This window comes from Dendrobates tinctorius, unplaced genomic scaffold (genome assembly GCF_039654945.1).
Source record: "Dendrobates tinctorius isolate UK_male_01 unplaced genomic scaffold, ASM3965494v1 ptg000127l, whole genome shotgun sequence".
Taxonomy (NCBI): domain Eukaryota; kingdom Metazoa; phylum Chordata; class Amphibia; order Anura; family Dendrobatidae; genus Dendrobates; species Dendrobates tinctorius.
Genome location: NW_027361795.1, coordinates 15,782,751 through 15,807,150, shown reverse-complemented (window position 1 = coordinate 15,807,150; position 24,400 = coordinate 15,782,751). Strand labels below are relative to the sequence as shown.

Genomic DNA, 24,400 nt, shown 5'->3' with positions numbered 1-24,400 from the left:
CATGTTGAAAGACCCAGCCACGTTTCATCTTCAATGCCCTTGCTGATGGAAGGAGGTTTGCACTCAAAATCTCACGATACATGGCCCCATTCATTCTTTCATGTACCCGGATCAGTCGTCCTGGCCCCTTTGCAGAGAAACAGCCCCAAAGCATGATGTTTCCACCACCATGCTTTACAGTAGGTATGGTGTTTGATGGATGCAACTCAGTATTCTTTTTCCTCCAAACACGACAAGTTGTGTTTCTACCAAACAGTTCCAGTTTGGTTTCATCAGACCATAGGACATTCTCCCAAAACTCCTCTGGATCATCCAAATGCTCTCTAGCAAACTTCAGACGGGCCCGGACATGTACAGGCTTAAGCAGTGGGACACGTCTGGCACTGCAGGATCTGAGTCCATGGTGGCGTAGTGTGTTACTTATGGTAGGCCTTGTTACATTGGTCCCAGCTCTCTGCAGTTCATTCACTAGGTCCCCCGCGTGGTTCTGGGATTTTTTCTCACCGTTCTTGTGATCATTCTGACCCCACGGGGTGGGATTTTGCGTGGAGCACCAGATCGAGGGAGATTATCAGTGGTCTTGCATGTCTTCCATTTTCTAATTATTGCTCCCACAGTTGATTTCTTCACTCCAAGCTGGTTGGCTATTGCAGATTCAGTCTTCCCAGCCTGGTGCAGGGCTACAATTTTGTTTCTGGTGTCCTTTGACAGCTCTTTGGTCTTCACCATAGTGGAGTTTGGAGTCAGACTGTTTGAGGGTGTGCACAGGTGTCTTTTTATACTGATAACAAGTTTAAACAGGTGCCATTACTACAGGTAATGAGTGGAGGAAAGAGGAGACTCTTAAAGAAGAAGTTACAGGTCTGTGAGAGCCAGAAATCTTGATTGCTTGTTTCTGACCAAATACTTATTTTCCACCATAATATGCAAATAAAATGAAAAGAAAACAGACAATGTGATTTTCTGGATTTTTTTTCTCAGTTTGTCTCCCATAGTTGAGGTCTACCTATGATGTAAATTACAGACGCCTCTCATCTTTTTAAGTGGTGGAACTTGCACTATTGCTGACTGACTAAATACTTTTTTGCCCCACTGTATATGTCCAGACAACAAACGAATATCACATATGCGCTGCTGCCTTAAACCAATGAGAGCATGTAGGGCATGTAATGTAAAGGTAATTACCTGAGAATGCCTGGAGGTGGGTGAAGTGGTGTGCCTTGAGAACGCGCCCCGACGTACGTTTCGGAAGTCTCCTTCGTCGGGGGTGACATGGCATGGGGGGCCCCCTCCTGCCTCCAGGCATGACTTTACCCCTTAGAGGGAGGCAATGTCACTGTGACAACCAGACTCTGCGGTGTCACAATTGCAGTGAGCCCCAGCTGCACAGTATGGAGATGGGGGGATTCTCTCTGCACTGTTGAAACGTGTGTCTCATTATGGTAGGGGTTGAGGGCGCAGGTGGAGGCCCTAGAGCAGTGATGGCGAACCTATGGCACGAGTGCCAGAGAGGGCACGCAGAGCCCTCTAAGCGAGCACGCGGCCTCACCTCACTGCTCCGAAGCTGCAGCTTCATTCCTCTCACTTCCTCTCACATGTTGAGCGGCGTGGCCACAGAGCTGAAAGATGTTGCCATCAAGCCACACCGCTCAATGTGTGACAAGAAGTGAGAGGAAGGAAGTTGCCGGCGGGCAGAGAGGTGAGTGTGGCCACTGGTGTGTGTGTGATGGGGAGAAGGCTAATGATGGGAGTGATGTGGAGAGGGCTAATGATGGGAGTGATGTGGAGAGGGCTAATGATGGGAGTGATGGGGAGAGGGAAATGATGGGGAGAGGGAAATGATGGGAGTGATGGGGAGAGGGCTAACAATGGGAGTGTTGGGGAGAGGGCTAACGATGGGAGTGGTGGGGAGAGGGCCAACGATGGGAGTGATGGGGAGAGGGCAACGATGGGAGTGATGGGGAGAGAGCCAACGATGGGAGTGATGGGGAGAGAGCCAACGATGGGAGTGATGGGGAGAGAGCCAACGATGGGAGTGATGGGGAGAGAGCCAACGATGGGAGTGATGGGGAGAGAGCCAACGATGGGAGTGATGGGGAGAGAGCCAACGATGGGAGTGATGGGGAGAGAGCCAACGATGGGAGTGATGGGGAGAGAGCCAACGATGGGAGTGATGGGGAGAGAGCCAACGATGGGAGTGATGGGGAGAGAGCCAACGATGGGAGTGATGGGGAGAGAGCCAATGATGGGAGTGATGGGGAGAGAGCCAACGATGGGAGTGATGGGGAGAGAGCCAACGATGGGAGTGATGGGGAGAGGGCTAATGATAGGAGTGATAGGGAGATGGCTAACGATGGGAGTGATGGTGAGAGGGCAATGATGGGGTGATGGGGAGGAGGAAATGATGGAGGTGGTGGAATGGACAATTTCTACATGAAGGGGATCATGATGGGGCATATTACTACAAGAAGGGGATCATGATGGGGCATATTTCTGCATGAAGGGGATCAAGATGGGGCATATTTCAACATGAAGGGGATCAAGATGGGGCATATTTCTACATGAAGGGGATCATGGTGGGGCATATCTCTGCATGAAAGGGATCATGATAGGGCATATTTCTACATGAATGGGATCATGATGGGGCATATTTCTACTTGAAGGGGATCATGATGGGGCATATTTCTACTTGAAGGGGATCATGATGGGGCATATTTCTACATGAAGGGGATCATGATGGGGCATATTTCAACATGAAGAGGATCATGATGGGGCATATTTCAACATAAAGAGGATCATGATGGGGCACATTTCTGCATGAAAGGGATCATGATGGGGCATATTTCTTCATGAAAGGGATCATGATGGGGCATATTACTACATGAAGGGGATCATGATGGGGCATATTACTACAAGAAGGGGATCATGATGGGGCATTTGGCACTTAATCATAAATTGGGTTTTAGGTTGCAGTTTGGGCACTCGGTCTCAGAAAGATTCGACATCACTGTCCTAGAGGAAATGGAGGAGGCAGAAGCAGTGGAGGAAGTGTTTGATACATAGGTTTGTCCTGCCAACCTTTGGGATTCCAAGACTTGGGGAGTTGCCCCTTGGCCGCCTGCCCCCACAGCTACCAGAGTCACCCAGAGCCCAGTCAGTGAGCTGTAATGCCCTTTGCCATATTTGCTCATCTAGGTGTAAGTGGTGAAATGCACCCTGGTAGACATAGATTTTTTTCAAGGAACTGGTGATGGTGTCTGCGACATGCTGGTGTAGCACAGGCATATCTTTCTTAGAGAAGTAATGGCTACTGGGCAACTGATACTGGGGGACTGCGGACACCATCAGCTTTCAGAAAGTGTCAGAGACACCGCACTGAACTTGCTCACTGAGCCAGTGCGCGTGTCCTGAGTAAAGCGAACTGTGCTCAAAGCTACCTGTGGAGCGGGCAGCAACCGAATAGATGCGTACTTCAGAGCCGCAGGAGCTGAAGCACGTGACTGCTAGAGGCGTGGCCTAAACTCCACAGAGCTAGGAGCTGCAAGACAATTCCTAGCAGAGTAACTGCGAGACAAAGTTACCCAGGGGCATAGACAGAATAGTCAGGACGTAGCCAATGAGTCATACACAGATAGCTGCAAGGTACCAAAGAGGGCGAGCAGAGAGTAGTCAGGTCACAGGCGATGAGTCATACACAGATAATAACGCAGTACAAAATCAACAGGCAAACTCACAACGGGAAACAGAATCGGGTCAGAACCATATAAACAAGCTATAGCAACACACAAGCACACAGGGGTCAGCACACTGGCAGGGATTGAAGCTACCCAGGGGTTTATGAAGCTCTCCCAGAACCAGAAAGAGGCCACAATCATTAACCCCAAGTGTGCAGGTCAAAACCTGCACAGAGCTCCAGACATTAACCCCCGGTGTGCAGCTCAAAAAACCTGCACTGGGATCATGACAGTACCCCCCTCTCAACGGGGGGGCCTCTGGACCCCCAGGCTTCCCCGGGTACTTGGCATGAAACGCCTGAACCAGGCGATCTGCATGTACCGAGCGAGCAGGGACCCATGAGCGCTCTTCTGGTCCATATCCCTTCCAATGGACCAGGTACTGCAAAGAGCGGCGCACCCGCCGAGAGTCCACAATATGTCCGACCTCATACTCCAATTGACCCTCCACCAGCACTGGAGGAACAGTCTCAGAGTTCTCTTTGACAGATCCTGCTGGTTTCAACAGAGACTTATGGAACACATTAGATATTTTTAAGGAGGCGGGGAGACGCAACCTATATGCCACTGGGTTGACTATCTCCATAATCTCGTACGGACCAATGAACTTTGGTCCCAACTTAACTGATGGTACCTTTAAGTTGATGTTACGCGTGGAGAGCCAAACCTTCTCTCCCACCTGAAACATGTCTCCCGAGGCTCTCTTTTTGTCCGCAAAATATTTGTATCTCCCCTGGGCCCGAGAGATATTACGCCGGACTTCAGCCCAGAGGTTTTTTAACCGTTGAACGGACCCCTCTGCTCCTGGACAACCGGAATCCACCCGAGAAAAAATCCCCAAAATGCGGATTAAAGCCATAGTTAATCAGGAATGGGGACATGTTGGTGGACTGACTCACCCGGTTGTTAAAAGCGAATTCAGCCAACGGTAACGCATCACACCAATCCTCCTGTCTGGCGGAGGTCAGACACCTGAGAATTTGTTCCAGGGATTGATTGGTGCGTTCTGTCTGACCATTGCTCTCCGGGTGATATGCCGCCGAGAAGGAGAGTGAGATGCCCAATTTCATACAGAACGCCCTCCAAAATTTGGCCACAAACTGCACACCTCTGTCAGACACAACATTCAGGGGTACCCCATGCAATCGGACCACATGCTGCACAAACAACCTTGACAATGTTTCTGCTGAAGGTAATGCTGCCAAGGGAATGAAATGGGCCTGTTTAGAAAACCTATCCACCACCACCCAGATCACGGTATTGCCCCTGGAAGGTGGAAGGCCGGTAATAAAATCCATGGAAAGATGAGTCCATGGCCTATCAGGAACCGGTAAAGGTATGAGTTCCCCAGCCGGTCGGTTATGTGAGCTTTTGGAACGGGCACACATGCCACAAGCAGACACAAATTCCTTGACATCGGACCTTAATGAAGGCCACCAAAATCCCCTGGCTACTGCCTCTCTAGTGGCCGTGATACCTGGATGAGCACTCAGCCTAGAATCATGAAACTCCTGCAGAAGTCTAGGCCGCAATGCATCTGGAACAAACAGTTTATCGCTTGGCCTGGTCGCCGGAGCTAGGGCCTGAGCCCTTAGGATTTCTTGTTCCAACTCAGCTGAGACCCCCGCCACTACCACCCCTGGGGGAAGAATGGAGGACGGCGGCTCCAGGGGAGACACTGGATCAAAACTTCTGGACAGGGCATCCGCTTTAACATTTTTGGACCCCGGTCGAAAAGTAATTGAGAACTGAAATCGTGAAAAAAAAAGTGACCAACGGGCCTGTCTAGGAGTAAGCCTCTTAGCAGATTCAAGGTATGCCAAATTTTTGTGATCCGTGACAACCGTGATAGGGTGAGCCGCCCCTTCCAAAAAGTGCCTCCATTCCTCAAACGCCAGCTTGACCGCAAGAAGTTCTCTATTGCCTACATCATAGTTTTTCTCGGCTGAAGAGAACTTCTTGGAGAAGAAGGCACAGGGTTTGAGATTAGTAAGGGTGGCCGGACCCTGGGACAGCACAGCCCCCACCCCCACTTCAGAAGCATCCACCTCCACAATGAATGGTTTGGACGGGTCAGGTTGCACCAACACCGAGGCAGACCTAAAATATTTCTTAATCGCTGAGAAGGATTCCTTAGCGAGGACAGACCAATTTTTTACATCAGCTCCCTTCTGGGTAAGATCCGTGAGTGGTTTAACCACTTGTGAGAAACCTTTAATGAATCTCCGGTAATAGTTCGCAAATCCTAAGAAGCGCTGGAGCCCCTTAAGATCTCGAGGCTGAACCCAGTCAGCGATCGCCAGCACCTTCTTAGGATCCATACGAGACCCCTCACAGGACAGAATCAACCCCAAAAAAGACAGCTCCTGTACAAAAAACGAACACTTTTCCAATTTGGCGAACAATTGGTTCTCCCTGAGTCTCTGGAGAACTGTCTTTAGATGTTGCAAGTGAGATTGACTGTCCGGGGAATACACCAAAATATCATCCAAATAAATAATAACAAAACGGCCTATCAGATCAGAAAACACAACATTGATGAAATTTTGGAAAATAGCAGGTGCATTAGTTAACCCAAATGGCATTACCAGGTTCTCAAAGAGTCCTTCTGATGTGAGGAATGCCGTTTTCCACTCGTCCCCTTCCCGAACCCTTATCAGATTGTAGGCCCCCCGCAGATCTAACTTGGAGAACCATTGGGCCCCAGCTAACTGGTTACATAAGTCTGGGATGAGGGGAAGCGGGTAAGAGTTCCTAACCGTTATCTTGTTCAGTTCCCGAAAGTCGAGGCACGGCCGCAAACCACCATCTTTTTTCTTCACAAAGAACCCTGCTGCCACAGGTGACACAGAAGGCCTGATATGCCCTTTGCGGAGACTCTCAGCTATGTACTCCTTCATGGCTTGGCGCTCAGGCCCAGACAAATTGAACAATCGAGCCTTAGGTAACTTGGCTCCAGGTACTAAATCAATGGCACAATCATAGGGTCTATGTGGTGGCAGCGCCTCAGCCTCACTTTCGGAAAAAACGTCTTCGAAATCTTTCAGGTACTCCGGAATACCTTCCAGATCGACAGACGACACAGACACAGATTTAACAGCGTTAACAAGATGTGCCCGGTTACCACATTTATTATTGCATCCCCATTGAGTGATTTCCCCTGTAACCCAATCAATGGTAGGATTATGGCGTTGAAGCCAAGGAATCCCCAGTACCAGTCCTGCAGGCAAGTTATCAACCACCAGACAACTTAGTTTCTCCACATGAGTGGAACCCACTTTTAGAGAAAAAAGTTCAGACCTGCAACAGATACCGTCTTGGGTAAGAAGAGATGAGTCAATTGCCACAAGTTTAACAGGATCGTGAAGCCTGACTGTCCCTATCTTATTAAGAGTCATAACCTTGGTATCAATCAGGTTCACAGCCGAACCGCAGTCAATAAAAGCAGTAGTCTGAACAGGACCATAACCAAGTTCCAGTTCCACCTGCAGCACCATTTTTGCACATGAGGAAAATTGTACCTGAAGGTCTGGGTAGCCTCCTCGATTACTACCCAGACCTAGTCGTTTCCCGCCATCTTGGAGGATGATGGACAGGAGGGGCAGTCCTTCTTCCAATGTCCAGATTTCCCACAATAGAAGCACAACTGCTTTTCCCGACGGCGTCTTCTTTCCTTTCCCTCACAGGTGACAGCGTTCACCTCCATAGCCATAGGAAGAGTCTGGGTCTCATCTCCACTGAAAAATAAGGGCGTTTCCCGTTGCATAATGCCTCTAGCCCGCAGCCTGCGATCCATGCGAACCGCTTGGACCATGGCATCCTCCAGGGAGTCAGGCGGAGGATGAAGTGCCAAAGAATCCTTCAGACGTTCACACAGGCCTCTGTGGAACAGCCCCCGCAGGGCGGCGTCACTCCAGGAAATCTCGGCTGCCCAACGTCTGAATTCAGTACAGAACCATTCGGCTGAGTGCTCCCCCTGACAGACACTCATGACTTTGTCCTCAGCCAACCGCACTCTATCAGGCTCATCATAAATAAGCCCTAAGGCTTCAAAAAATGCATCCACAGACATTCTCTCAGGGGCAGAAGAGGAAAGCGAGAATGCCCAGGCTTGTGGGGACCCCCTAAGCAGGGACATCACCACCCCCACCCTCTGTTTCTCATCCCCAGAGGAGCGGGGTCTCAAAGAAAAAAAAAAGCTTACAGCCCTCCTTAAATGCCCTGAAATCATCCTTGTTACCAGAAAATGTATCTGGCAATTTAACCGGAGATTCAGGTGGGACTAAAATGACATCTCTATTCCCCACCTGCTGGAAGCCTGCGGAAAGTACCCCCTGAACTGAGTCCTCAACCCGCCATTGGGACTGGGCCAGAGCTTGGTGTTCCAAACTAAGCTTCTGCAGTGACTGAGTCAAGCTTCTCACCTGCTCAGATAAAGCACACATTGGGTCCATGCTGCAGCAGTGAGGAGAGAAAAAAGAAAAAAAAAATTGCAGGCCAGTTATAATGTCAGAGACACCGCACTGAACTTGCTCATTGAGCCAGTGCGCGTGTCCTGAGTAAAGCGAACTGTGCTCAAAGCTACCTGTGCAGCGGGCAGCAACCGAATAGATGCGTACTTCAGAGCCGCAGGAGCTGAAGCACGTGACTGCTAGAGGCGTGGCCTAAACTCCAGAGAGCTATGAGCTGCAAGACAATTCCTAGCAGAGTAACTGCGAGACAAAGTTACCAAGGGGCATAGACAGTGAGAATAGTCAGGACGTAGCCAATGAGTCATACACAGATAGCTGCAAGGTACCAAAGAGGGCGAGCAGAGAGTAGTCAGGTCACAGGTGATGAGTCATACACAGATAATAACGCAGTACAAAATCAACAGGCAAACTCACAACGGGAAAAAGAATCGGGTCAGAACCATATAAACAAGCTATAGCAACAAACAGGCACACGGGGGTCAGCACACTAGGCCAATGGCAAAAGTATAACTGGCAGGGATTGAAGCTACCCAGGGGTTTATGAAGCTCTCCCAGAACCAGAAAGAGGCCACAATCATTAACCCCAAGTGTGCAGGTCAAAACCTGCACAGAGCTCCAGACATTAACCCCCGGTGTGCAGCTCAAAAACCTGCACTGGGATCATGACAGAAAGCATCTATATCCACCAGGTGGAAAGGCAGCATTTTCGTGCCCAACAGATTGGAGATTATGGAGTTCAAGCTCTTAGCTTTGGCATGTGTAGGGGGAAACATTTTTTTACGTGACCACAACTTCAGGATCGAGAGCTGCTGCTGTGCTGAGAGAGGGTGAAGTAGGGTGAACACGACATACTGCTAGACTGTGAGTGGGGTGCAGGCGGAGATATTATTGTGTATTGAGAAAGAAGTGGGGTGCTCAGTGAAAGCAAAAACAGCAGGCATCTCCACTTCCGTTACAGCTGACAGCCTCTCACTCACACCAGTTGAAGGGGGTTCTGCAGCTGGAGACCTGTGTGAGAACAACTGCCACGGTGACAAAGGAAGAAAAAGCAGCAGATTCAGCTGATGGGTTGGTCGGTGGTTGGTCAGGTCCACTAATCCACATTTTAGCACAGTGAGATTCCCAGACTAACACATTTTGATCGAGCATGTGCCAGTTCATGCATGTAGTAGTCAAATTATTGGAATTTTTGCCTCTACTGAGTCTTTTTTTGCAAAGTTGCCAGATAACATGAGTTGGGTCATCCTATGCTGTAAATTAACAGTCAGTATTTATTTGCTGAGAGAGTGTGTCTGGCCCACACTATTAGTAGAAAGAATATAGATTCGGAAATGTGGCCTGGTGTCTGAACCACAGTATTTACAGAAAGGATTCTGAAATGTGGCCTGGGGTCTGGACCACATTTTTAGCAGAAAGGATTTAGATTTAGAAATGTGGCCTGGTGTCATGACCACACTATTAGCACAAACAATTTAGATTCTGAAATGTGGCCTGGTGTCTTGACCACACTATTAGCACAAATGAATTAGATTCTGAAATGTGGACTCTCCCAGCTGCACCACACTATTAGCATAAACTATTTAGATGCTGCAAGTTTGATTTCACACAGGATCCTATCTATCTGAACTATCTGACTACTAGCAGCAGGAGCAACCTCACTGCACTGTTACACTGACAAAATGGCACAAAAATAACATGTCATCTTTTCATATGGAGAGGGACATGAAACTTCGGCGGCTAATGACAGAAGCCCTTGTGTTTGAATGTTGTGGATGGATTCTGCACTGTTGTGAGTTCATTTTCCCCTTCACTACTGAGGCCCGAGGAACTCCCTCTTCTGGTGAAGAAAGGTAGTGAGCCTGATTGTCAAACACCTGGGGCTGATGATGATGACTGGCTGAGTGGAGTTAATGACTGGATATAAGGCTGCCGACGCCCTTCTGGCCTGCGGGTGATTTCTCTGTGGACTTCTAGGAAACCAGTCTGATTCCTGCTCATCTAAAGCTAAGATTTCTGCTTTGCCTTTTTGCATTAGTGTTTTGTTTTCCTTGCTTTTCTGGATTCTGCCATTCCCTACTGGGGTGAGCTGAATCTCCTTTTGCCTGTTGCTCTGTCTTCAGAATATTCCTGAGTACTGACATAGCCTTTTTTAGAAGCCTAGCGTCTTCAGGGCCTTTTTTACTGTCAGTTTGTTGGCTCTTATTTTCATAGGGTTTTTCACGGATTGCAGACAGCAGCCTTCCTGTCCTTTCCTATCTAAGCTAGCTTGGGCCCCATCTTTGCTCAGTCTATCTTTCTGTCTGTGTTTTGTTCTTTCTTCTTGCTTCACCGTCATTATATGTGGGGGGCTGCCTTTTGCTTTGGGGTCTGCTCTGGGGCAATTTAGATTTCCCTTTCTGTCTTTAGGCTATGTAGTCCTCCGGCTGTGATCAAGGGGCCTAGGGCATCGTAGGAGCCCCCCACGGCTACTGCTAGTTGTGTTGATAGGTTCAGGGGTCTGCAATCCGATAGCTGCCAACTTCTCTGGTTTTCTGGACTTAGCTAGCATTTCTATTTTTGCCTCCTACGGTGACTCAATCATAACAGAATCACCCGCCATACCGCAGATCCTAGGGTACTCAATTGCAGGAAAGAATTGTACAAAAAAAAAAAAAAGGTGTGTATATTTTTTCCTCTATATCTCTGAGGCCGTAGGGGGAATTTTTTTTTCTCTCAATGGAGATAAAGCAATTGTCTGATCGTGTGGAGCAGCTCGCTGCGGAAGTGCGGGGAATTTCCGCCTACCTTGCTCATTCACATGCTGCTGAACCAAAGTGCCTTGAAGCCTAACTCGTCAGGGAGCTCCGCGCAGCAGGTTAAAATTGTCATCTCTTTGCTGCGTGGCGATCCCCAGGATTGGGCGTTTTCTTTGAAACCAGATGATCCTATTCTGACTAATGTGAACGCATTTTTTCAGGCCTTGGGGTTGTTGTATGACGAACCTAATGCCATTGATCAGGCTGAAAATACCCTGCTGGCATTGAACCAGGGTCGTGATTCTGCAGAATTGTACTGTCAAAAATTCCGAAAGTGGGCAGTACTTACTACCTGGAATGATAATGCCTTGGCTGCTCTCTTTCGGAAGGGGTTGTCAGAAGCCGTAAAAGATACTATGGTGGGATTTCCTGTTCCCTCTGGTCTTGACGATTCTATGTCTTTAGCCATTCAGGTTGATCGGCGTTTGCGCGAACGCAAAGCTGCACGAGAAGTGTTGCCACCTGTTGAACAAATGTCTGAACCTATGCAATGTGATAGAGTTATTTCCAGAGAGCAGCGTCAGGAGTTCAGAAGGCGTAATAATGGACTTGGATTTTGCTAAACGTTGTGGATTTCCGATGACACCTCTGCAGACGCCTATCCCTTTGAGGGGGATTGATGCTACTCCTTTGGCTAAAAATAAACCTCAGTTTTGGACCCAGGTGGTAATGCGGGTCGCCACAGACCATCAAGAAAATTGCAGGTTTTTGGTGTTACATAATCTGCATGATACTATTGTTCTGGGGTTTCCCTGGTTACAAATTCATAATCCAGTTTTGGATTGGAAATCTGTGTCTGTGGTGAGTTGGGGTTGTCGGTGTGCCTTTAGTGAGGCTCCGGTGTTTTCCACCTCTCCTCAGTCGCATGATGTTCCTGATTATTTGGCGGACTTTTATGATGTATTTAGTGAGAATGAGTCTGCGTCTCTGCCTCCTCATAGGAGTTATGACTGTGCAATTGAACTGAGCCCGGGGTGTAAATTTCCCAAGGGTCGGCTCTTCAATTTATCTGTACCCGAGCACGAGGCTATGCGATCCTATATTAAGGAGGCATTGGAGAAGGGTCATATTAGACCATCCTCGTCACCCTTAGGTGCCGGTTTTTTTTTTGTAGCCAAAAAGGATGGATCATTAAGACCTTGTATTGATTATCGTGCTCTCAACAAAATTACTGTTAAATATCAGTATCCGTTACCCCTGATTTCTGATCTATTCTCCAGAGTTAAAGGTGCTTGCTGGTTTACCAAGCTTGACCTCAGGGGGGCGTATAATCTTATTCGCATTAAGCATGGGGATGAATGGAAGACGGCGTTTAATACTCCGGAGGGACATTTTGAGTACCTGGTGATGCCTTTTGGGCTCACTAATGCCCCTTCTGTCTTCCAGTGCTTCACGAACGATATTTTCCGAGATTTTGTCGATAAATTTTTGATTATCTATCTGGATGATATTTTGATCTTCTCCAAGGATTGGGATTCTCATGTGGAACATATTCGGACTGTGTTCCGGATCTTGAGGGAGAATTCCCTGTATGTCAAAGGATCTAAATGCCTTTTTGGAGTACAGAGGATTTTTTTGGGGGGATTTATTTTGTCCCCGTCAACTATTGAAATGGACCCGGCCAAGGTACAGGCCATTTACGATTGGGTTCAGCCCACTTCTTTGAAGGCCCTCCAGAAGTTTTTGGGTTTTGCTAATTTTTATCGGAAATTTATAGCAAAATTTTCTAGTATTGCCAAGCCATTGACTGATTTGACTAAGAAGGGTGCTGATGTGTTAAATTGGTCTCCAGAGGCTGTTTCTTCCTTTCAGGAGCTGAAGCGAAGATTCACCTCCGCCCCGGTTTTGCGGCAACCTGATGTCTCACTTCCGTTCCAGGTAGAGGTGGATGCTTCTGAGATTGGTGCAGGAGCTGTTTTGTCCCAAAAGGATCCTGTAACATCTAAAATGAATCCCTGTGCTTTCTTTTCCCGAAAGTTCTCTCCATCTGAACGTAACTATGATGTGGGGAATCGGGAACTGTTAGCCATGAAATGGGCATTTGAGGAGTGGAGACATTGGTTGGAGGGAGCTAAGCATCAAGTCGTGGTCCTCCCTGACCACAAGAATTTGATTTACCTAGAGTCGGCTAAGGCTACTTTCACACATCAGGTTTTCGGCGTCATGCGCGATGCGGCGTCGTGCCGGAATGCCGGATCCGGCAAATGTTTTGTAAAACCTGATGTGCCGGATCCGGTTTTCTGCCGGATCCGTCTTGTTCTTGACAGACAAAACCGGATCCGTCTCATCCGGTTCATCCGTTTTTCTATCCGTTTTTCGACGGATTACGCCGGATCCGGTTTTTAAAATTGACCCTTGTGGCCTTCCGAACGGGATTGGCTACTGGAAAACTATATATAGCATGTTCCTACAGCCCTTCTTTGACAGGTTGTAGAGAAGAAAGTGCAGGTTGGAGAGAAGAGCAAGTTACTGGCGAAGATGGATGTTGTCATTGGAAATATTACCACTAGAAGTTCTGTGACGGTTTCAGGGACAATTTTCCACTATACTTTATGTCACCTCAAGGCAGAGTACACTGGGATGACAGAGTGTGAAAGATTTGTGCCCTAACCAAACTTGTGTACCTTCTGGACCAACAGTATATACCTTTGCCAACCAAAGTTGGCTATCTTGTCATGGTCTTACTATTTTTACCTTTAGGCCACAGGTGTATACCTGGTTGTGTTTTATGCAAAGTATTTCACCTTTTAACAAAAGTTGTGTACATTGGTAGGAAATCACCAACAATAAACACAACTTTTTAGGTGAAATACTTTGCTTCAAACACAACCAGGAACACAACTGTGGCAAAAAGCTAAAATTTACCCACAGTTATATACCTGGTTTTGAATACCTTTTTACCTTTGAAATACCCTGTATTTAACCTTTTTTTTAAACATAGTTCGCCGCAGAAAGAAATGACAGACAACCATTGTGAAACGATAATTTAACTTTTATTTAAAATTTTTTTTTTTTTTGTAAAATGTTTTTAAAGTGCAAAAAACTTTTTTAATAAAGGTTTTAAACCCAATGGGCATTTTTATTACAAAAAACACACATTACAAATCTGTGTACTGTGGGGTGGAAATACTGCTGGAGGAGCTGCGGGACACTTCGACACTGGGTGTGTGGAGAGAGGACTGGGATCGTGGTGGGGAAGGAACAGTTAGAGGTGAAGGTGTGGAAAAAGCTACAGAATGGGTGGACATGTGGGAGGCAGAAGAGGTGGTGGGCGGTGGAGTGGAGGGTTGGGCAGGGACTGTAGGAGCAGATGATGTTGATGGAAAGTTGTATGGGGAAGGAGTTTGGTACGGGGAAGGAGTTTGGTACGGGGAAGGAGTTTGGTACGGGGCAGGTTGCTGGAAGTGGGGAGATGTCTGGTACTGGGGAGGTTGCTGGTACTGGTGAGGTTGCTGGTATGTAATAGGAGGGGGAGGATGGAAAGTGGCTGGAGGGGGTGCAGATGTAATAGGAGGGGGAGGATGGAAAGTGGCTGGAGGGGGTGCAGATGTAATAGGAGGGGGAGGATGGAAAGTGGCTGGAGGGGGTGCAGGTGGAGGAACTACAGTGGTGGGAGGTGGAGGTTGGGAGGTAACCTGCTGTAGAGCACCGTGGCACGAATGCATTACATGCATCTGCTGGGTAGGAGATAGTGTTGCCATGCGCTCCACAACAGACCTGAAAAAGGTGTGGTTTGGCGAAGATCTTGCTTCTGAATGCATGGTTTGCAGAAGTGTCTTCACCTCCAGAATGCTGGAGTTGATCTGCTGAAAGCCTGCAGAGATTTGCTCTGACAAGACTTTTAGACAGTTCTGGAAAGATGCATTCAGATTCAAGAACTCTTGCGCATAACTCTTTTCCTGACCCCTCTGCCGCTGCCGCCCAGTACCCGCAGGTGTACTAGAGGTGGCAGGGGCAGAAGGGTGGGGTAAAGGGAAAGCGATCTCCTCACCAGCAGCTTCATGTAATGTAGGCGGCCACAATGCCAGTTATACTTTTGCCTTTGGCCTAGTGTGCTGACCCCCGTGTGCTTGTGTGTTACTATAGCTTGTTTATATGGTTCTGACCCGATTCTTTTTCCCGTTGTGAGTTTGCCTGTTGATTTTGTACTGCGTTATTATCTGTGTATGACTCATCACCTGTGACCTGGTTACTCTCTGCTCGCCCCTCTGGTACCTTGCAGCTATCTCTGTGTGTGACTCATTGGCTATGTCCTGACTATTCTCACTGTCTATGTCCCTGGGTAACTTTGTCTCGCAGTTACTCTGCTAGGAATTGTCTTGCAGCTCATAGCTCTCTGGAGTTTAGGCCACGCCTCTAGCAGTCACGTGCTTCAGCTCCTGCAGCTCTGAAGTACGCATCTATTCGGTTGCTGCCCGCTGCACAGGTAGCTTTGAGCACAGTTCGCTTTACTCAGGACACGCGCACTGGCTCAATGAGCAAGTTCAGTGCGGTGTCTCTGACATTATAACTGGCCTGCAATTTTTTTTTTTTCTTTTTTCTCTCCTCACTTCTGCAGCATGGACCCAATGTGTGCTTTATCTGAGCAGGTGAGAAGCTTGACTCAGTCACTGCAGAAGCTTAGTTTGGAACACCAAACTGGGTTCTGCAGCTGGAGACCTGTGTGAGAACAACTGCCACGGTGACAAAGGAAGAAAAAGCAGCAGATTCAGCTGATGGGTTGGTCGGTGGTTGGTCAGGTCCACTAATCCACATTTTAGCACAGTGAGATTCCCAGACTAACACATTTTGATCGAGCATGTGCCAGTTCATGCATGTAGTAGTCAAATTATTGGAATTTTTGCCTCTACTGAGTCTTTTTTTGCAAAGTTGCCAGATAACATGAGTTGGGTCATCCTATGCTGTAAATTAACAGTCAGTATTTATTTGCTGAGAGAGTGTGTCTGGCCCACACTATTAGTAGAAAGAATATAGATTCGGAAATGTGGCCTGGTGTCTGAACCACAGTATTTACAGAAAGGATTCTGAAATGTGGCCTGGGGTCTGGACCACATTTTTAGCAGAAAGGATTTAGATTTAGAAATGTGGCCTGGTGTCATGACCACACTATTAGCACAAACAATTTAGATTCTGAAATGTGGCCTGGTGTCTTGACCACACTATTAGCACAAATGAATTAGATTCTGAAATGTGGACTCTCCCAGCTGCACCACACTATTAGCATAAACTATTTAGATGCTGCAAGTTTGATTTCACACAGGATCCTATCTATCTGAACTATCTGACTACTAGCAGCAGGAGCAACCTCACTGCACTGTTACACTGACAAAATGGCACAAAAATAACATGTCATCTTTTCATATGGATAGGGACATGAAACTTCGGCGGCTAATGACAGAAGCCCTTGTGTTTGAATGTTGTGGATGGATTCTGCACTGTTGTGAGTTCATTTTCCCCTTCACTACTGAGGCCCGAGGAACTCCCTCTTCTGGTGAAGAAAGGTAGTGAGCCTGATTGTCAAACACCTGGGGCTGATGATGATGACTGGCTGAGTGGAGTTAATGACTGGATATAAGGCTGCCGACGCCCTTCTGGCCTGCGGGTGATTTCTCTGTGGACTTCTAGGAAACCAGTCTGATTCCTGCTCATCTAAAGCTAAGATTTCTGCTTTGCCTTTTTGCATTAGTGTTTTGTTTTCCTTGCTTTTCTGGATTCTGCCATTCCCTACTGGGGTGAGCTGAATCTCCTTTTGCCTGTTGCTCTGTCTTCAGAATATTCCTGAGTACTGACATAGCCTTTTTTAGAAGCCTAGCGTCTTCAGGGCCTTTTTTACTGTCAGTTTGTTGGCTCTTATTTTCATAGGGTTTTTCACGGATTGCAGACAGCAGCCTTCCTGTCCTTTCCTATCTAAGCTAGCTTGGGCCCCATCTTTGCTCAGTCTATCTTTCTGTCTGTGTTTTGTTCTTTCTTCTTGCTTCACCGTCATTATATGTGGGGGGCTGCCTTTTGCTTTGGGGTCTGCTCTGGGGCAATTTAGATTTCCCTTTCTGTCTTTAGGCTATGTAGTCCTCCGGCTGTGATCAAGGGGCCTAGGGCATCGTAGGAGCCCCCCACGGCTACTGCTAGTTGTGTTGATAGGTTCAGGGGTCTGCAATCCGATAGCTGCCAACTTCTCTGGTTTTCTGGACTTAGCTAGCATTTCTATTTTTGCCTCCTACGGTGACTCAATCATAACAGAATCACCCGCCATACCGCAGATCCTAGGGTACTCAATTGCAGGAAAGAATTGTACAAAAAAAAAAAAAAGGTGTGTATATTTTTTCCTCTATATCTCTGAGGCCGTAGGGGGAATTTTTTTTTCTCTCAATGGAGATAAAGCAATTGTCTGATCATGTGGAGCAGCTCGCTGCGGAAGTGCGGGGAATTTCCGCCTACCTTGCTCATTCACATGCTGCTGAACCAAAGTGCCTTGAAGCCTAACTCGTCAGGGAGCTCCGCGCAGCAGGTTAAAATTGTCATCTCTTTGCTGCGTGGCGATCCCCAGGATTGGGCGTTTTCTTTGAAACCAGATGATCCTATTCTGACTAATGTGAACGCATTTTTTCAGGCCTTGGGGTTGTTGTATGACGAACCTAATGCCATTGATCAGGCTGAAAATACCCTGCTGGCATTGAACCAGGGTCGTGATTCTGCAGAATTGTACTGTCAAAAATTCCGAAAGTGGGCAGTACTTACTACCTGGAATGATAATGCCTTGGCTGCTCTCTTTCGGAAGGGGTTGTCAGAAGCCGTAAAAGATACTATGGTGGGATTTCCTGTTCCCTCTGGTCTTGACGATTCTATGTCTTTAGCCATTCAGGTTGATCGGCGTTTGCGCGAACGCAAAGCTGCACGAGAAGTGTTGCCACCTGTTGAACAAATGTCTGAACCTATGCAATGTGATAGAGTTATTTCCAGAGAGCAGCATCAGGAGTTCAGAAGGCGTAATAATGGACTTGGATTTTGCTAAACGTTGTGGATTTCCGATGACACCTCTGCAGACGCCTATCCCTTTGAGGGGGATTGATGCTACTCCTTTGGCTAAAAATAAACCTCAGTTTTGGACCCAGGTGGTAATGCGGGTCGCCACAGACCATCAAGAAAATTGCAGGTTTTTGGTGTTACATAATCTGCATGATACTATTGTTCTGGGGTTTCCCTGGTTACAAATTCATAATCCAGTTTTGGATTGGAAATCTGTGTCTGTGGTGAGTTGGGGTTGTCGGTGTGCCTTTAGTGAGGCTCCGGTGTTTTCCACCTCTCCTCAGTCGCATGATGTTCCTGATTATTTGGCGGACTTTTATGATGTATTTAGTGAGAATGAGTCTGCGTCTCTGCCTCCTCATAGGAGTTATGACTGTGCAATTGAACTGAGCCCGGGGTGTAAATTTCCCAAGGGTCGGCTCTTCAATTTATCTGTACCCGAGCACGAGGCTATGCGATCCTATATTAAGGAGGCATTGGAGAAGGGTCATATTAGACCATCCTCGTCACCCTTAGGTGCCGGTTTTTTTTTTGTAGCCAAAAAGGATGGATCATTAAGACCTTGTATTGATTATCGTGCTCTCAACAAAATTACTGTTAAATATCAGTATCCGTTACCCCTGATTTCTGATCTATTCTCCAGAGTTAAAGGTGCTTGCTGGTTTACCAAGCTTGACCTCAGGGGGGCGTATAATCTTATTCGCATTAAGCATGGGGATGAATGGAAGACGGCGTTTAATACTCCTGAGGGACATGTTGAGTACCTGGTGATGCCTTTTGGGCTCACTAATGCCCCTTCTGTCTTCCAGTGCTTCATGAACGATATTTTCCGAGATTTTGTCGATAAATTTTTGATTATCTATCTGGATGATATTTTGATCTTCTCCAAGGATTGGGATTCTCATGTGGAACATATTCGGACTGTGTTCCGGATCTTGAGGGAGAATTCCCTGTATGTCAAAGGATCTAAATGCCTTTTTGGAGTACAGAGGATTTTTTTGGGGGGATTTATTTTGTCCCCGTCAACTATTGAAATGGACCCGGCCAAGGTACAGGCCATTTACGATTGGGTTCAGCCCACTTCTTTGAAGGCCCTCCAGAAGTTTTTGGGTTTTGCTAATTTTTATCGGAAATTTATAGCAAAATTTTCTAGTATTGCCAAGCCATTGACTGATTTGACTAAGAAGAGTGCTGATGTGTTAAATTGGTCTCCGGAGGCTGTTTCTTCCTTTCAGGAGCTGAAGCGAAGATTCACCTCCGCCCCGGTTTTGCGGCAACCTGATGTCTCACTTCCGTTCCAGGTAGAGGTGGATGCTTCTGAGATTGGTGCAGGAGCTGTTTTGTCCCAAAAGGATCCTGTAACATCTAAAATGAATCCCTGTGCTTTCTTTTCCCGAAAGTTCTCTCCATCTGAACGTAACTATGATGTGGGGAATCGGGAACTGTTAGCCATGAAATGGGCATTTGAGGAGTGGAGACATTGGTTGGAGGGAGCTAAGCATCAAGTCGTGGTCCTCCCTGACCACAAGAATTTGATTTACCTAGAGTCGGCTAAGGCTACTTTCACACATCAGGTTTTCGGCGTCAGGCGCGATCCGGCGTCGTGCCGGAATGCCGGATCCGGCAAATGTTTTGTAAAACCTGATGTGCCGGATCCGGTTTTCTGCCGGATCCGTCTTGTTCTTGACAGACAAAACCGGATCCGTCTCATCCGGTTCATCCGTTTTTCTATCCGTTTTTCGACGGATTACGCCGGATCCGGTTTTTAAAATTGACCCTTGTGGCCTTCCGAACGGGATTGGCTACTGGAAAACTATATATAGCATGTTCCTACAGCCCTTCTTTGACAGGTTGTAGAGAAGAAAGTGCAGGTTGGAGAGAAGAGCAAGTTACTGGCGAAGATGGATGTTGTCATTGGAAATATTACCACTAGAAGTTCTGTGACGGTTTCAGGGACAATTTTCCACTATACTTTATGTCACCTCAAGGCAGAGTACACTGGGATGACAGAGTGTGAAAGATTTGTGCCCTAACCAAACTTGTGTACCTTCTGGACCAACAGTATATACCTTTGCCAACCAAAGTTGGCTATCTTGTCATGGTCTTACTATTTTTACCTTTAGGCCACAGGTGTGTACCTGGTTGTGTTTTATGCAAAGTATTTCACCTTTTAACAAAAGTTGTGTACATTGGTAGGAAATCACCAACAATAAACACAACTTTTTAGGTGAAATACTTTGCTTCAAACACAACCAGGAACACAACTGTGGCAAAAAGCTAAAATTTACCCACAGTTATATACCTGGTTTTGAATACCTTTTTACCTTTGAAATACCCTGTATTTAACCTTTTTTTTAAACATAGTTCGCCGCAGAAAGAAATGACAGACAACCATTGTGAAACGATAATTTAACTTTTATTTAAAATTTTTTTTTTTTTTGTAAAATGTTTTTAAAGTGCAAAAAACTTTTTTAATAAAGGTTTTAAACCCAATGGGCATTTTTATTACAAAAAACACACATTACAAATCTGTGTACTGTGGGGTGGAAATACTGCTGGAGGGGCTGCGGGACACTTCGACACTGGGTGTGTGGAGAGAGGACTGGGATCGTGGTGGGGAAGGAACAGTTAGAGGTGAAGGTGTGGAAAAAGCTACAGAATGGTTGGACATGTGGGAGGCAGAAGAGGTGGTGGGCGGTGGAGTGGAGGGTTGGGCAGGGACTGTAGGAGCAGATGATGTTGATGGAAAGTTGTATGGGGAAGGAGTTTGGTACGGGGAAGGAGTTTGGTACGGGGAAGGAGTTTGGTACGGGGCAGGTTGCTGGAAGTGGGGAGATGTCTGGTACTGGGGAGGTTGCTGGTACTGGTGAGGTTGCTGGTATGTAATAGGAGGGGGAGGATAGAAAGTGGCTGGAGGGGGTGCAGATGTAATAGGAGGGGGAGGATGGAAAGTGGCTGGAGGGGGTGCAGATGTAATAGGAGGGGGAGGATGGAAAGTGGCTGGAGGGGGTGCAGGTGGAGGAACTACAGTGGTGGGAGGTGGAGGGTGGGAGGTAACCTGCTGTAGAGCACCGTGGCACGAATGCATTACATGCATCTGCTGGGTAGGAGATAGTGTTGCCATGCGCTCCACAACAGACCTGAAAAAGGTGTGGTTTGGCGAAGATCTTGCTTCTGAATGCATGGTTTGCAGAAGTGTATTCACCTCCAGAATGCTGGAGTTGATCTGCTGAAAGCCTGCGGAGATTTTCTCTGACAAGACTTTTAGACAGTTCTGGAAAGATGCATTCAGATTCAAGAACTCTTGCGCATAACTCTTTTCCTGACCCCTCTGCCGCTGCCGCCCAGTACCCGCAGGTGTACTAGAGGTGGCAGGGGCAGAAGGGTGGGGTAAAGGGAAAGCGATCTCCTCACCAGCAGCTTCATGTAATGTAGGCGGCCACGATGCTCCTGTGCTGGTGGATGGGACAGATGGGTCGAATGTGTGGGAAGGCTGGGAAGGTGCAGATGTACCGGGGCGGTCGAAGTGTCCCTCGGTGCCGGTCTCCTCAGGGATCGCCTCAGAAGGGTCCAATCGTGCATGCTCCCGAGTGCTGCTCACCGTGCTGTGGAATAAAGAGAAAAAAAAACAATTAAAATACTGACATGGTATGGCCCTGGCTGAAAAAAAAAAAGTTACATCTAACATTTTTTTCACATGTGGTGTGTAATATTTACCTTCTGGTGAGCATTGTTTCCCGGAGGAACGACAGGGCTTGTGCGTACTTGTACTTGCTCCTGCGTCCTCCAGATCCACTCGGGGCCCGCATCTCTTTATTGAACTCCTTCTTGAAACGATCCCTCACAGACCACCACCGATTCACAATTCTGTTCCCTGAAACGAGAAAGGAGTGGTTAGTATACAACATCAGTGTTTCACAAACTCCAGTCCTCATGGTCCCCAGGGGTCATGTTTTCAGGATTTCCATAGTAAATAGAAATCCTGAACACATGATCCGTGGGGACCACGAGGACTGGAGTTCGGGAAACACTGGTTTACATCAAGCAACTGGTACTGTATATACTTACGCTCTTTAATCTGGGCCCGAACATCGAGGTCCTCCCAGCGGCCCACAAGGAGCAAACAGATTTCCTCCCAGAGTCGTCGGGTAACGATCAGGTCAGCGTGGCGGCGGTCAGCCATATTCCAGAGCGGCTCCCTTTCTCTGACGAGATCGATGAGGCGGTCCACATCAATCCCTCCATCCTCACCGTCAGAGTCGGGAGCACGCTGTGAAGGCTGTTAAAGAAAAAGACAAAAATAACATAATTAGCCTCCACAAAAGAAATGAAATAAAAAGTGCAAAAAAACAAAGCAAAAATATTTATACTTACACGCTGGTGACCGCCGCGTTGCTGTCGCCGACGACCCTGGGAGGCACTGCGAGGACCTCTTGGCCGAGCACCAGATTGGGAAGACTAGAGAAGAAAACAAAAAATGTTATGTCTTTGGATGTAGGCATTTGTTTGCTGTGTGTGGTCTGCAGAACATTGTTTTCTATGTGTTGTGTGTAGTGTGATGTTGTGTTTCTGCGTTTGATGCAAAAAACTTACCAATTGTGAGCCCACTCCAGGTGTCTGTCCACCCCTTCCTTCTTCTTCTGGGAGCTCCTCTTCATCTTGTGATTCCTGTTTTGAAATAAAAGGCAATGAATAGACATGTATTACAGAGATGATGGATTTTGGAAATAAAAACTTATCGTCAAACGCTGACGATGCGAGGGAGGGCTCCCAGAAGAAGATGTGCTGTCCTGTTGATGGCCAGACTCCATGGCTGTGGGTATTGCTGCTGCTGTTGCTGCTGCCAGTGATGCCATTTCTGCTGCTGCATCTCTTTGGCGGCTGTTGAATAAAGAGAAACAAAGGGCCAATGAATATCTTGATATTCCATGGCCCTAGTTTGGAGGAATGGGGGATTTGATAATTACCGTCTCTCATCTGCTGCTGGACTCCCCTCCTCAGCATGTTCCATTTGCTGCTCCATTTGGGGTGGTGCTGATGGTGCTGCTGCTGCAGATGTCTGCTGCCTTCTCCTGCTCCTGGTTCTTGGCTTGGGTGGCATGTTGGGTGTGGCTGAGGGTCCCATTGTCTTGCTTTTATATATCTCCTGTGGGCAGAGCTACTGAGCATGCTCAGACCAAAAAACCGGATCCGGCCGCCGGATCCGGCTTTCGCCGGATCCGGCGTATTGCGGCGCTCATAGGCTTTCATTGTGTGAAAAAGCCGGACGCTCCGGATCCGGCGTGTCCGGCTTTTTCGCCGGAGACAAAAAACGTTACAGTAGCCGTTTTTTCCAGACGCCGGATCGCGACACATTGCCGGATCCGGCGAAAACCGGATGAAACGCATGGCCATCCGGCGCGATCCGGCGCAAATGCAAGTCAATGGGGGGGAAACCGGATCCGGCATTGCATTTCGCCGGATCCGGTTTCTGTCAAAAGCGCCGGATCGCGCCTGACGGCGAAAACCTGATGTGTGAAAGAGGCCTAAGCGCTTGAACCCTAGACAGGCTAGGTGGGCCTTGTTTTTTACACGTTTTGATTTTGTGGTTTCTTTTCTTCCTGGAACTAAGAATGTCAAGGCTGACGCCCTCTCTAGGAGCTTCTTTGCTGATTCTCCTGTGGTGACCAAGCCTGCTACCATCTTAGGCGAAGGGGTAGTTCTTTCTGCCATCTCGCCTGATTTGAGACGTGCTCTGGAAGAGTTCCAGGAGGACAAACCTGAGCGTTGTCCCAGTGGAAAGTTGTATGTTCCTGACCAGTGGAAGAAGAGAGTGATGTCTGAAGTTCATTGCTCTGCTTTGGCTGGTCATCCAGGTATTTTTGGTACTAGAGATCTGGTGAGTCGGTCTTTTTGGTGGCCCTCCTTGTCTCGTGATGTCAGGAATTTTGTGCAGTCCTGTGGGACGTGCTCCCGGCCTAAATCGTGTTCTCGCTCTAGTGGGTTGTTGATGCCTTTGCCTGTCTCCAAGAGGCCATGGACCCATATTTCAATGGATTTCATCTCTGATATGCCTGTCTCTCAAAGGATGACTGTTATTTGGGTGATTTGTGATAGGTTCTCTAAGATGGTTCATCTTGTACCACTCCCTAAGTTGCCGTCTTCCTCTGAATTGGTGCCCCTGTTTTTACAACAGGTGGTTCGCTTGCACGGGATTCCTGAAAACATTGTATCTGACAGAGGAGTCCAGTTTGTGTCTAGATTTTGGAGAACTTTCTGTTCCAAGCTGGGAATTCAGTTGTCCTTCTCCTCTGCTTTTCACCCTCAGACCAATGGGCAGACAGAGAGAACAAACCAGACCTTGGAGTCATATTTGAGATGTTTTATTTCTGCTGAT

At 47.5% G+C, this 24,400-nt stretch overlaps 1 protein-coding gene across 1 annotated transcript in view; it reads left to right on the top strand.

Moving 5' to 3' along the window:
- Nucleotides 1-24,400, top strand: part of CYB5R1 (cytochrome b5 reductase 1) — a 288,183-nt gene that overhangs the window by 74,299 nt on the left and 189,484 nt on the right. The gene's annotated exons all lie outside the window — the stretch shown is intronic.